Source organism: Lissotriton helveticus, chromosome 4_2, assembly GCF_964261635.1.
Source record: "Lissotriton helveticus chromosome 4_2, aLisHel1.1, whole genome shotgun sequence".
In the NCBI taxonomy this organism is placed as follows: domain Eukaryota; kingdom Metazoa; phylum Chordata; class Amphibia; order Caudata; family Salamandridae; genus Lissotriton; species Lissotriton helveticus.
In genome coordinates this window covers 101611825-101626216 of record NC_136064.1, presented here as the reverse complement: position 1 = coordinate 101626216, position 14392 = coordinate 101611825, and positions in this window count along the sequence as shown.

Below are 14392 nucleotides of genomic sequence, written 5' to 3'. Positions count from 1 at the left end.
GACGGGCCTTCCTGGTGACGCCATTGTGCTCTCAGTTAAGTATTTGTGGGTCGCTTGAATATTGTGGACATTTTATATTGTGTACCTTTTTCTTTTCGGGCAGCTAAGAGACTTATATTAAATTGAATGCTCAATTTATTTAGAACCTATCATCTGGGTTGGCCGTAGGGCCGTGCGGATACTTCTTTCTGTTTGGCAGGTTATTGACACTAGGTCGATTTCTTTTGTCGATTTCTGGGAACTCCTGGGAATTGATAATCGCTACTCAGAACGAAGTGCGTCAAGAACGTTGCGGACGGTCGTTAGAGGATGGAGTTCTCTAAGCTGTCGAAAATGGAGAAGATGTCGGCGCAAAGATCTGCATTACATAAGGTGTTTCGTACAAAATGTTTTTTGTTACAGGTTTTCATGTTGTTCCTAACTGTGTCTATGCTGCTGGTGGGTGGAGTGTATTTTGGTTTTCAATCATTGTCGCCTTCTACTTTACCTACTCCTCCTTCTCATGATCTAAATTCCGTCTCTACTGCTTCACCACATTCTTTTCACCTACTGCCCCAACATGAACAAGTCAGACGTGCGGAATTTAGAAACAATTCCTTCGTTCAACTTCTCCATCAGCATCAGCTGGTGGTAAATATTACCAATTGTTGGGTGTGCGGGTTAATGCCACATACCATGGATAGAGGGATTCCGTATTTGGTCCTTCCTTATAGTTCCCAAGGGTCCGCTCGAGCATTCCAAACTATGTTCCGTAGTGCACTAGATTCCTACCCCCATCGAGAGCCACGCTCAGTAAACCTTGGTCCTGGCCCGTACCACAAGTCTCTGGCGATAGCCATTGCTGATTTAGATAGAGATATTTTTTATGCATCGCTTATCCCAGAGGAGGAGGTGCGAGCATATAAGGAACTGAGTAAGACTGAGTATAGTGTATCAGTGGGTGATAGACAGCTTAAAACCTCGTCTCCAATTTGGATCGTACCTCACCTTGGTCACTTCTGTCTGCAAGGTCTTGGTCAAAATCCGAGAGCTCAGTTTGGGAAGAGTGCTTGTACTGAGACATATGTCCTACCGATGCTCTCTTCCCCTGTCTTTTTGACTGCCAAGGGTACTTATTTTGTGTGTTATGATCGTGCTTATACTTGGTTGCCTCGTGATTTCTCAGGCACCTGTTATATCGCGAATCTTCTACCACCGACTTTCACTGTTGCCTCAGACTATCACAAGACTAGAGTTGTGAGAGGCGTTATTAGTAAAGAAGATACTACCGGTCAAGAAGCAGGAGACTTCTTTAAAGGTTTCCTACCGTTTTGGGGCCCTATGGTCAATAGCAGGAATCTGAGACAGTTAACTCGTGTAGTAGAGTCAACCGCTAACATAACTGCGAGCGCCCTTGGTAACCTGACAGCAGAGCTTCAAGCGGATAGACTTATGACGTTACAGAACCGTATGGTTCTAGACGTTGTTCTAGCAGATAGAGGTGGTGTGTGTAAGGTCATCCATTCGAGTTGTTGCATTTTTATACCAGATAATGCTCCAACTGTCTATCAAGCCATCTCCAAGTTGCATAAAATCTCGGAGTCCATACACGTGGACGAGGGAGATTGGACGCTTCTAGGATGGTTTTGGGGCCTGATGTCGACTTGGGGTTGGAAGATTCTGATGATTATAGGGATCGTTGTGACGTTCCTGTTCACGTGTTGTCTTTGTGTACAGTGTGGTCCTGCCTTATGTGGCCTTTGTGCTACAACGTGTATAAGAAGGCCATCTGTTACCAAAGAGGCATTGATGGATAGGATAATGTTCCAGCAACACCTGAATGATCTGATGAATATTGAAATCGATTCTGATTTCGACTAGTGTTTGCCTACATGAGGGCAAAAGGAGCGTCTGAGGTTCCGTGAGAATTGTTACGGTGTTTTGGGCATGATCGACTATGGGCAAGTTTGGTATCTACGAACCGTAAATAACGAGCTTAGTAAGTGTACGCGTTTTCGTTACACTACTTGGAAGGGTTCGCCTTATTTACGGGTTTCTTCATCTGAACCCTCGGGTTCCATTTTAGATACGGCATCCATTTTGTTTCTTGCCCTCACGTAGTCAGCGAGCAGGCAACTGTTCGCCTCATGACCCTTTAGTTCCCAAGCCTTACGGAAGACGCATATTCCTTTCATACGTCTTTATGACCGGGGGAATGACACTGCAGAGGCAGATGGCCCCACATGAGGGTAATCTTGACGTGCCGGTCTATTATTTCAGCCTAGCACGTGCTGGGATCCAGCTCTTTGATCCTACGATCATGCTTCCGATATTACCCTCACGTTCTTTTCTTTACAAATGTCTGTCTTCCTTGCAGCTGTTCTTGTCTCTTTTCTCTTGCTCATTTACAACTAGAGTGGAATGTGCCTAACGGTGAGAAGATGTGCTTTTACAGTTGGGAACCGGCGATGTTACTGTAATTATGTTTCAGGGTTCTGAATACATGAAAGCGATCCTTCTGAAGTTTACTGTGGGAACTGAGTTGTAACCTTTTGTTTACATGTTGTGCAATGACAAAATCTTGAATAAAAGAGAGCGACTCACATATGCAATTTGAAGCAGACTCTCAGAACCTACACTCTGTTGTACTTCTCGTGACTTTTGCCTCCCTGCAGTAATAAACGCTGATCTTTGACGCCGAAGGAAGTGTCCCGTGTCTCTGTCTTTAGTGCGCCAGAACAGGTATCCACGAAGGTTTTAGGTGTTGTCCCCTGGCACCGCTGGGCCTTAATTAGCTCAGTCTTTCATTCCGACAGCGCCATGAAGCCTACGGGCGTACGCGCGCTTAATAAATAAATTTTAACATAACATAACATGCCAAAGATGCTTTTTATTATCAATTACAAGCATCTCATAAGATTAGCAGAGGAGGCACTTCAGCTGACACTGACTTCACGACACAGCGCTCTGACATCTTGTGAGGGGCGTCTTTGTGTTCAAGACGGGGTCCGCCACTTCAGCTGAACTGCTACACCTAAGAAATAGCGCCCTGAGGCTGCTGTCAGTGGCATTCAGCGCTTTACAGGAACAAATCAATAAAATAAAATAAATTTGAATACATTTTATTGTTTTTTTCAGCATCAAAACATAACACAAATTAGATACAGTAGAAACACATGAAAATCAAAATAAGTGAATAAAATACTTGGATGGATTCGGAGGACCAGTCTGTGAACACTCCAGAGTGGGGTTAAGAGGTGTTCAGGGTTCAAGGGGTTTGATCCCAGATGCATTACAAACTCCAGCCCAGAGAGCCAGTTTGTTGATTACCTATCACAGGGGAGATAAATAACAAATTATGGATATGAACAAAGAATTATTTCATATACCTTGTAGTTCTCCTCGAAACAAATATTGAAGGTGTTCCTTAACTCTGTACTGAGTTCTCTTTGCACGGTCAGTTTTCAGTTCTCGAGGGACCCTCGGTGTGAACCAGGCGCGTGACTCTTTTAGTAAAGGTAGGAACAGCCAGTTATAGCGGCCCAGATGGTGACATTCTTTGTCACTGATGACGCGTTGGGGCGGTGGTAATCCTGTTGCCAAATCAATTCCTGGTAAAAAAAAAAATTCTGCCTGTGAATATTGTCTTGGGAGTAGACGTGTCTGCGCGTGCGCGGGACAGCGTGGGGCCCACGGAGCCGCAGGAAGGGGCCCGGGGAAATAAGCAAGACTCTTGTAAACTGAACACAGAGGCTTCAGATGCAACCCGGGCTTGTCAGGAGTTATTGCCAGGCCCGGGGCAAAGCAGCCACGCGGGGCCCCCGGACGCTGCGCCCGTGTCTGCAGGGGCCATGAATATTAATAAAGAGAAAAACATGGCATCTGGCGCCACCTACTGGTATGGTCCTTAAGTGCCTCATTATTAATGACAATAACAAGTTCGCTTCCAAATTATAAATCCACCAATACGGTTTTCACACGAATCGCGGAAGAGCGTCACCCCACTGCCAGCAGATGAAACATAAAATGATAATGAAACAATGTTATTATGATATTATTTATCACTGCCTGCCCTGCGCAGCCTGAGCCATGGGGTCTTGGGCGGGCCCGGGCCATGGCAGGGAAGAGGAGTGGTGGACACTTAGAAGTGTGCATGTCTTTCTTAAGCCGGCCAAACAGACATGGGCCTCTGTATGTCTCCAACCCAGCTGTGTTGCACGGCCGGGTTGAACAAAAGCCACAGAATCCCTGTGCCTGAGTGAGCGTCAGACCAGCCCGCTCAGGCCAATGGAGGTGCTTCTCTCATGCTAAGTCAGGATTGAGTGGGGAGCCTGCTACAGAGGAGCATGGAGGCCAGCACCATCAGCAGCAGGTGTCTTTTTTTCATTTACATTTATCATTATTTTCCTAACGCCCTACCCCTCCACTTTAGATTGGCACTAGCCGTAACTGGGTATCTGGTCTTTTGTCACACAGCCATATCTGATCTTTTGTCACGCAGCCGTATCTGGTATTTAGTCACACAGCCAGGCGGGGAGCCATCTGGGACCGTGGGGGCATTGGAGCTCCCCCCCACGGTCCCAAAAGAAACTCGCAAAAAAGGGATTAGAGCATGCCCATTACTTACCTTAAAATCCAACACTTTGTGCCCCTACAGCAAGTCATTGTAACGATTTGCATTGTAATGGATTGCGATGTAACAACGCAGTTGTTTAAAAGACAGCGTTGTAATGGAATGCATTGTATCGTATTCGTTGTAAACAATGTCTCCCCAGTCAGAGAGATGGTAAACAGGCTATGCTCCACAGGAGAGACTAGATGGATAAGCTAAAACAAATAAAACTATTGGATAGAAAACAAGAAAATAAGATTACAAGAACAAAAAGCCAATGGTTGGAGCTGCTTCCCAGGTCAGCTATTGATAAGCCTCCAGTGAGTCTTTTGCAATCAGCCAGGTTTTAACCTAAAAAGGGGTTGGCCTTGGTACTGAGCTGCCATTGGTCCTGTTCCTCACTGCCACCAACTCTTTCCGTAGCCGTGCCATTAGTTGCAGCTTCCTGGTGAGTTCCTATCATTATCACCTTGTGGTTTTCCTCACCACGGCCCGGTCCCAATCTGGCTCCCCATCGGGGAACTATCACTCTTTTCTGGTGTTATCCTTCTCCTTACACCGCTCTTTTCACCCCACACCTTTTGTACCCCTTTCCCACGGAAAATAACTCCGGTGCACCCCGGCCGGTGGCGCATCTTGACCCTTGGCATACCTACCCAATCGCCGTGATTTATTGATGCCCGTCCATACCCAGATCAGGTATCTACCTTTTGCGGCTGCCTCTTCTTTTACTCACTGCTTTCCTGACCCTTATTTATCCTTTCCTTCTTTAGGTCTCGCCTGGCGAAAGCAGCGCATGCGCTGCTCTCGCCATGGAGAGAACCTTTTGGAATCGATTCAGCCAAAGCTGAATGCACACGCGTCCAGATGGACAAAGATGGCTGCTCTCGCCATCCGCAAAACTGAACATGCATGCGTAGGGACAAACAAATGCATGCACATATGGACAGCCCCTGCCATCTTTGTTTACTTTCATTAGCGTAGGGATGTGCACACACGTGCATGGCGGTGTGCTTTCGCTTTCCCAGACAGGCTGAAGGGCCCGGCGGTAGTGCTGAGGAATCCGCTGTGGTGTGCGCAGCCACTGCCCGACCCCAGAAACTGGCACGAGACTTCCCGCAAGCATTAAAGTCACTTGCCCAGTAGTGCATTGATGTGAAAGATGACCCTAAACATTGTGTGAGACTCTTGAGGAGGCAACAAGACATGATCAAACCTGTACCCAAGCAAGAATTAGTGCATTGATATGAAAGATGACCCTAAAGGATGTGTGAGAGACTCTTTCTTGAGGGGGCTATAATACATGATCCAATCTGTACCCGTGCAGGAATCCGGGAACAACACTGAAAACTTGGTCAGCAGAAGCAAAAGGGATAACAGACTTTCTTTCCTGTTGCAACGTGCTGTAGCTTTTTGTGCAAGAGGGGGGGCTCCTGATTGGGACAGGATGAGAGAGCAAAGAGGGGCGGGACCCTGATACTGACGGGCCCACATTGAAATACTTGGTGGCCACTCGTGCAGTGTTTATTTAACAAAGTACCCTGGCCTGGTGCTGGTGCTGTGAAGCGCAAGGCATCATAGATTTGACTTTAACCCTCAGGGGAGGGCGGGGCTTGGGAAGCAGGCACCTTAAAGGACCAAGACTTCACACAATATACATCTCTGGTCTTAGCCTGGGTTTTGATTTGACTCTTTTGATGCCACATTGCAATGGAATCCCAGGACCGGAAAGTTCCCTTTGATTCCGCATCACTTGGGAGACTTTGAATCGAGGCGACACGAGCTAGAACTACCAGTCCAAGAAAGCCATGGGAGAGACTTTTAGAGCAAGGTTCATGTTTGAACCAAATATGATGATCCCCAGGAGTGACTCCATTAGAGGCGATGCCGCGTACATTAAGGGATCTCAAGCCCTCTCGTATCAGGAGCCCCTTCGCCCTCCCTCAAGCACCACCTGATACTTTCCATGGTGCTTTTCCTATTACTTGGCCTCTTGGCGCTTTGGCGCAGAGCTCGCTTGTGGTTGTCCACGGTGTTGGGAGGAGGGAATATTGCTGGGTATGTGCGTGCGGGGTGTGGGGGTGGCCCGGGGTTACTTTGACGGACACTGACAGACACTGACCCCATGAGCGTGTGTGGACTGGAGTGGGGGCAGTTCTGAAAAGGGGGTTTAGCATATGGTGGAAAGAGGGGGATTCACCGTGAGCAGGGCCTTCGCAAGTTGAAGTTTTGTTTCTGGGAGCTGGTCGTGTTACCTGCATGCCTGAAGCGTGACTAACTTTGACTTCAAGCAAACCAGCCAAGTAATTTTGGCCGGAATATTTGCAAACGAGGTGACCCCCTTGCTGTTCGGCACCAGATCACCCGCTTCTTATACGTTCCCCGTGGCAGGGCTCTTTGGTGTCGTCTTATGTAAAGAGCAGTAGTGGCGCCACCCTACAACGGTGCAAACCATGAATTTGCCATAGTCCGTAGATACTTGGAGAGTACTCGCCGGGTGCGACACATGGAGGCAGAAGCAGTCTGGTTACCTGAAACTATAGACACAAGAAATCCCCAAGGTGGCTCAGCAAGGTCAAAGGTCACCGCTGCAAGATGCAGCGATGTGAACACCGAGAGGTCACTTTTGAGCTAGGTCCTATCTGCCTTCCATCATTTTGAGTAAATTGGGTAACAGTAGCAGGATTACATGACAGTGTAATAGTAATACTCTATTTAATTAGAGCGCATAGAAACGACAGACGTCCGCTACCCGAAAGCAATTGATTATTATAGCCAGGGCTTTAAGTGGGATGAAAAAACTTGGGGGGGGGGCGGTCTCTCAAACGGGCGTGGTCAATGTAATTAATGGCCTGGCTTAAAAACACATAAGCCAAAAATCTGTTCTTAGTGTAGTGTGCCGCCAGACTTATATTTTGCTGTTTCTGTCATTGCATCCAGATATATGATACAACAAGTAACATCATACCTACAACAAGCCAGGGCTATTGGCTTTGTCAATGGTTGTTAGTTGCATAAGATAAATAAGCAGCAACTATGGCTTGTGTATAATATTGAAAAAGTTTCCAATTAAAGCCCTGGTGACACCGCAACAATGTTGCTGCTCCTGAGTTTTCAAAAGAGAAGGAAAATTTCCCGTCCCCTACAACGCTCACCTGGCGTGAAGTCATGCCGTAACTCCTCCACTAGTGAGAAGTGAGCAGTGTGAGCACGCCCACATCAATGTGCCTGTGGTCACCGCAGTCGGGAATAAAACTGACAGTCTGTGCCAGGGCACAAAGCAGAGCCCGATAGAGACCTGTTTCAAGGCCTCCTTTAAACAAGCATTAAAAATGCAATAAGTCTTGCCTTTCATTAAGTTAAAGCCATTTACTTTGCTATATAATACCATTAGCAAAGCAAATGGCTTTAACTTAATCAAAGGCGAGACCTATTGCATTTTCAATGCTTGTTTACTTTATTTTATTGTACAGCACAAACAAAATTGTAACCTGGTCCTAAAGATTACCGTAACTCACTACAGGTCGAAACGCTGTTTACCTCCCAACGCAACTCTTGGCGCAATTCTCTGGTTCACAAAAGTCTCAATCCTCTGTAATTTATTTCTGTTAATAATTACTTGTGAACCAGAAAGTGCCTTTTAAATATTGTCACTATTGTCCACCCTGAGACGCTCTTCGCTGTGTCACTTGTCACTTGCTCTTTCCACCTTGTGTTTCATGAGCACTTATGTGCACAAGTTCTTTGCGGGTTACACCCATATATATTGTAAACAGTGCTGATACTGTTTTTTTCATGTACATGTTCTAAATACAGTATGCTCCATAAATATCTCTCAAACCCTTTGAGTCTCCCTGTTCTTCCTTTTTGCAACTATATATGCATCTTTTATTAACAGCCTGTCGAATATTACCTGTTGATTGGTTGTGTTTTGGCACTACGTCTTTGTTCTTGGTTTTGTCATTAGCTTTCAGGATTGCTTTCATTTGCCTGCGTTGTCTCGTCTCTGTCATTGCTCCTGTGTTTGGGGCTGATATTGGTCCCTGTCACTGAACTTGTTGTCACGCTTGTCGTTTTACATGGCCCTGGCACCGTCATGGGCTCTATCATTGTCCCTGGCATTGGCCCTACCGTCACCTCTGTTGTTCACTCTATCATTGTGAGAAGTTGGCCTGGCATATGTTGTCCACTAGTTATAGTGGGCACCTTGCACCAGTGCAAACAACCCCTTAAAGGTGATAGGTTAAAGACAACCTTCATTGAAAGCTATCCTAGTGGTAGCTGTGGAGAGCAGCCTTCAGGCTAATTCTTGAAGGAATGTAAAGCAGCTTGTTTTACCAGTCTATAATCTCTTGATGGCTAAATGAAAGGAGAACCATACAGGTATATATATATAAAATATATGTATTTATTACTAAACACACCCTACTAGTCTTTTTATGAGGCTAGAGGTCAAAGCACATATGTTACACTTAATATATCACAGTAAATTAGCATAATATATGTTAGGCCCTGGGGGCAAACCAAACCATATATTAAGAAAGTGGCATAAGAACCACAACTTGACTAGACACAAGGTCTAGAGCCTGTAAAATCGCTGGGGCCACAAGGAACCACCGAAGGTAGTGACACAGGGGACCCACGAGGGACGCGTGCAGTGTGAGAACACAGCCGCAAGACGCCATTATCTTCCATGGGGAAAGTCGCAGTTGGAAATTTAAAGATTATGGAAACTTAGGAGAGGACTTTGAGCAAACCCCTTTAGACTTAAGTGGTTCTACGGCCAACACCCATGGGAGCACTGGAGTACTCGATTTACCTCACCCAGGGAAGCCGAGTGCATAAGAGTCTTTTGGTGTTGGGAATCGTCGTTCATTTGAATGGCGATCTGCTGCAAAGTGCTGCTGCCGTCGAGAATAAAAGTGTCCAGTGTGAATCAAGCCTGGATCAAAGATGTGAGGAACCTGAAAGCAGAGGGGACAGAGTCTGGGTCACTTACCAGTGACCAGGGGCACGATACACGAATGCCCACTGATGTCGGGTGTTTCAGGTGCGAAGAGGTGAAGCTTGACTCTGCAGCCCAGAAGACCAGGAGGTGTTGACAACAACCAGGAGCTGGATTTGAGCTATCCCATGAAGGATATCGGATGCTACGGTGTCGGCTCCCGTATTGGACCCAACAAGCCTTGGCAACAGCAACCCTTGCAGGAAGAGAAAAGATGCTTCAGTGCGGACCAGCAAGGTCTGGGGGAGTAACGAAGTGGTAGAGAGTCAGGGCACGTCTGGAACAGCCAGGGAAACCCAGGGAAAGTCAAAGTTGCCTTGTCAGGGACCCACCAGACACCGGACCAGGTACCTCGAGCAAAAACACAAAGGGCTGCCTCACGGAACACTCGTGGAGTGTAGGCCAGCATTCTTCAGTGGAAAAGGTGCTCGGGGTCTGGGCTACAAGTAACCGAATGCACAGCCTCAAGGAACATCGATAAGCTGATGCACTTGCAAATGTGCACGGTGTCCAGGGGTTCCGTTTCCATGGTACCCACTAGGGCTGTGGGTCTCATCTTTGCTGGGGACTCAAGTCTTCTTCTGGGAAGTCTGGAAATGCACCTCCTGTGTGTAAAGACTTCAGAGTCCGGCAGGAGCTTCAGAGATGCAAACCAGCAGATGCGTCATTGGTGCCTGCCAAGCAGGGAGTAACTCCTTTACTCCAAGGGAGATTCTTCAGTCCTCTCTAGTCGTGTAGATCGTCGAAGTACCAGGATTTCTGTAGCAGAGTTTTGTCCAGATGTAATCTAAAGTCCTGTAGTCAGGGGTTCCTTTCTTATACCCAAGGAAGGGGTTGGACATACTCTGTGGACCCACCTATGGGAGGGTCTGGAAAGAGGGGTGGCTACACCCATTTTCTTTGTCTAGTTTCATGCCAGAGCAGGTCCTGGCAGCCCCTGCAACCGGTTTGAACTGGGCTATGCACAGGGACACCAAATGTGCCCCCAGTGCTGACTTCATAAGCACTCTCAGAGTACACCCACCCAGCCCCAATACACTAAAGCCTGTCTGTGAGGTGGTGACACCTCCCTGCGACAGGAAACCTATTGTCCAGGCCTCCGCTGCCGGAGTTTCGGCCAGCAGCAGGAGGCCAGACTCATGTCTGTGGCTACCCCAGTAACAAAACAGGAGTGTTCCTAAAGTACTTGGAATCATTTTAGAGAGGAAAGCGGATAGGCTGGGGCCCTGAACAGCAGGATCCCAACCAAAATAAGTCAAAAACCATCAAAACACACGGAAAAAAGTGGGGGCAACCATGCAGTCTGAATACACCTTCCTACAATCATTATCTCTATCTGTTGTTGTCCCTGACATTGGCTTGCTGGTAGCTCTGTCATGGGCTCTCCCTTCGACTCTGTCATTGTCTCTGTGATTGGTTATGGCATTGGTCCTATCGTTAGCTTTGCTGTTGGCTCTGTCATTGTCTCTGTCATTGGTTATGGCATTGATCCTATCGTTAGCTTTGCTGTTGCCTCTGTCATTGGTTAAGGCGTTGGTCCTATCGTTAGCTTTGCTGTTGGCTCTGTGATTGACTCTGTCATTGGTTATGGCATTGGTCCTATCGTTAGCTTTGCTGTTGGCTCTGTGATTGACTCTGTCATTGGTTATGGCATTGGTCCTATCGTTAGCTTTGCTGTTGGCTCTGTCATTGACTGTCATTGGTTATGGCATTGGTCCTATCGTTAGCTTTGCTGTTGGCTCTGTCATTGACTCTGTCATTGGTTATGGCATTGGTCCTATCGTTAGCTTTGCTGTTGGCTTTGTCATTGACTCTGTCATTGGTTATGGCATTGGTCCTATTGTTAGCTCTGCTGTTGGCTCTGTCATTGATTATGGCATTGGTCCTATCGTTAGCTTTGCTGTTGGCTCTGTCATTGGTTAAGGCGTTGGTCCTATCATTAGCTTTGCTGTTGGCTCTGCCATTGACTCTGTCATTGGTTATGGCATTGGTCCTGTCGTTAGCTTTGCTGTTGGCTCTGTGATTGACTCTGTCATTGGTTATGGCATTGGTCCTATCGTTAGCTTTGCTGTTGGTTCTGTCATTGACTCTGTCATTGGTTATGGCATTGGTCCTATCGTTAGCTTTGCTGTTGGCTCTGTCATTGACTCTGTCATTGGTTATGGCATTGGTCCTATTGTTAGCTTTGCTGATGGCTCTGTCATTGACTCTGTCATTGGTTATGGCATTGGTCCTAATCTTAGCTTTGCTGTTGGCTCTGTCATTGACTCTGTCATTGGTTATGGCATTGGTCCTATCGTTAGCTCTGCTGTTGGCTCTGTCATTGGTTATGACATTGGTCCTATCGTTAGCTTTGCTGTTGGCTCTGTCATTGGTTAAGGCGTTGGTCCTATCGTTAGCTTTGCTGTTGGCTCTGCCATTGACTCTGTCATTGGTTATGGCATTGGTCCTATCGTTAGCTTTGCTGTAGGCTCTGTGATTGACTCTGTCATTGGTTATGGCATTGGTCCTATCGTTAGCTTTGCTGTTGGGTCTGTAATTGACTCTGTCATTGGTTATGGCATTGGTACTATCGTTAGCTTTGCTGTTGGCTCTGTCATTGACTGTGTCATTGGTTATGGCATTGGTCCTGTCGTTAGCTTTGCTCTTGGCTCTGTCATTGACTCTGTCATTGGTTATGGCATTGTTCCTATCGTTAGCTTTGCTCTTGGCTCTGCGATTGACTCTGTCATTGGTTATGGCATTGGTCCTATCGTTAGCTTTGCTGTTGGCTCTGTGATTGACTCTGTCATTGGTTATGGCATAGGTCCTATCGTTAGCTTTGCTGTTGGCTCTGTCATTGACTCTGTCATTGGTTATGGCATTGGTCCTATCGTTAGCTTTGCTGTTGGCTCTGTCATTGACTCTGTCATTGGTTATGGCATTGGTCCTATCGTTAGCTTTGCTGTGGGCTCTGTCATTGACTCTGTCATTGGTTATGGCATTGGTCCTGTCGTTAGCTTTGCTCTTGGCTCTGTCATTGACTCTGTCATTGGTTATGGAATTGGTCCTATCGTTAGCTTTGCTGTTGGCTCTGTGATTGACTCTGTCATTGGTTATGGCATTGGTCCTATCGTTAGCTTTGCTGTTGGCTCTGTGATTGACTCTGTCATTGGTTATGGCATTGGTCCTGTCGTTAGCTTTGCTCTTGGCTCTGTCATTGACTCTGTCATTGGTTATGGCATTGGTCCTGTCGTTAGCTTTGCTGTTGGCTCTATCATTGACTCTGTCATTGGTTATGGCATTGGTCCTGTCGTTAGCTTTGCTCTTGGCTCTGTCATTGACTCTGTCATTGGTTATGGCATTGGTCCTATCGTTAGCTTTGCTGTTGGCTCTGTGATTGACTGTGTCATTGGTTATGGCATTGGTCCTATCGTTAGCTTTGCTGTTGGCTCTGTCATTGACTCTGTCATTGGTTATGGCATTGGTCCTATCGTTAGCTTTGCTGTTGGCTCTGTCATTGTGTCTGTTGTTGTCTCTGTTCTTGACTCTCATAGTAGCCTTACCATTAGCTCTGTTGTTGGTTCTATCATCCTACCTGTCATTGGCTGTGTCATTTGCCTCGTCACTGGCCCTGTCGTTTGCCTGCCATCGCTGCTACCTTGTCATTTCCCTGGCAACTGCTCTGTGATAGGGGATGCTCTCAGACTGTATCACTAGAGGAGTGGCAACCACAATGGGGCTTTCCATGCCACCCCTATGTCCCTCTGCCTCCCTCCCCACCCCCACCCCCGTCGGAGCTGTAAGAATAAAACTAGATGGCGGAATGTGGGAGACAGAGCGGTCTGTGTGCTGCTGTGCATTGGTGCGCACTTTCTGCGTGCTCCCTGCGCGATCCCTGCGCCTGCCCTGCGTGCCCCCTGCGCACTCCCTGCGCCTCCCCTGCGCATGTCCTGCGCGCTCCCCGCACCTGCCCTGCGTGCCCCATGTGCGCTCCCTGTGCCTGCTCTGCGCACGTCCTGCGCACTCCCTACACCTGCCTTGCGTGCCCCCTGCGCGCTCCCTGCGCCTGCCCTGCGCACGTCCTGGACGCTCCCTGCGCATGCCCTGCGTGCTCCCTACGCGATCCCTGCGCCTGCCCTGCGTGCCCCCTGCGCGCTCCCTGCGCATGCCCTGCGCATGTCCTGGACGCTCCCTGCACATGCCCTGCGTGCTCCCTGCGCGCTCCCTGCACCTGCCCTGCGTGCCCCATGCGCGCTCCCTGTGCCTGCCCTGCGCACGTCCTGCGCGCTCCCTGCACCTGCCCTGCGAGCCCCCTGCGCGCTCCCTGCGCCTGCCCTGCGCACGTCCTGGACGTTCCCTGCACATGCCCTGCGTGCTCCCTGCGCGCTCCCTGCGCACTCCCTGCGCGCTCCCTGCGCCTGCCCTGCATGCCTGGACTCCAAAGCGCCGTCTGCAGATGAGTGGACTCAGAGGGCTACGGGCCGCGGCCATCTGGGGCTCCCAGCTGTCCCTCACACCCCTCCCCCACCCTACAGGTCCACATCCGAGGAGGAGGAATTTTTTATTTATTTGTTTATTTATGCATTTTTATATAGCGCGGACTTTACCCGAAGGCGTCAGAGCGCTTCACAATAGGAACAGAAATGAAACATAATGAGAAACATTACAAAAGAACAGATTACAAAAGCATACGTTATGTTACATAAGGTAATAGTGACAATTGTGAGCAAACAAAATACATGAGGTAGTAAAAATTGTGAGCAACCAAAAATACATGAGGTAGTAAAAAGTGCACAAGAGGAAAAGTGACAAGT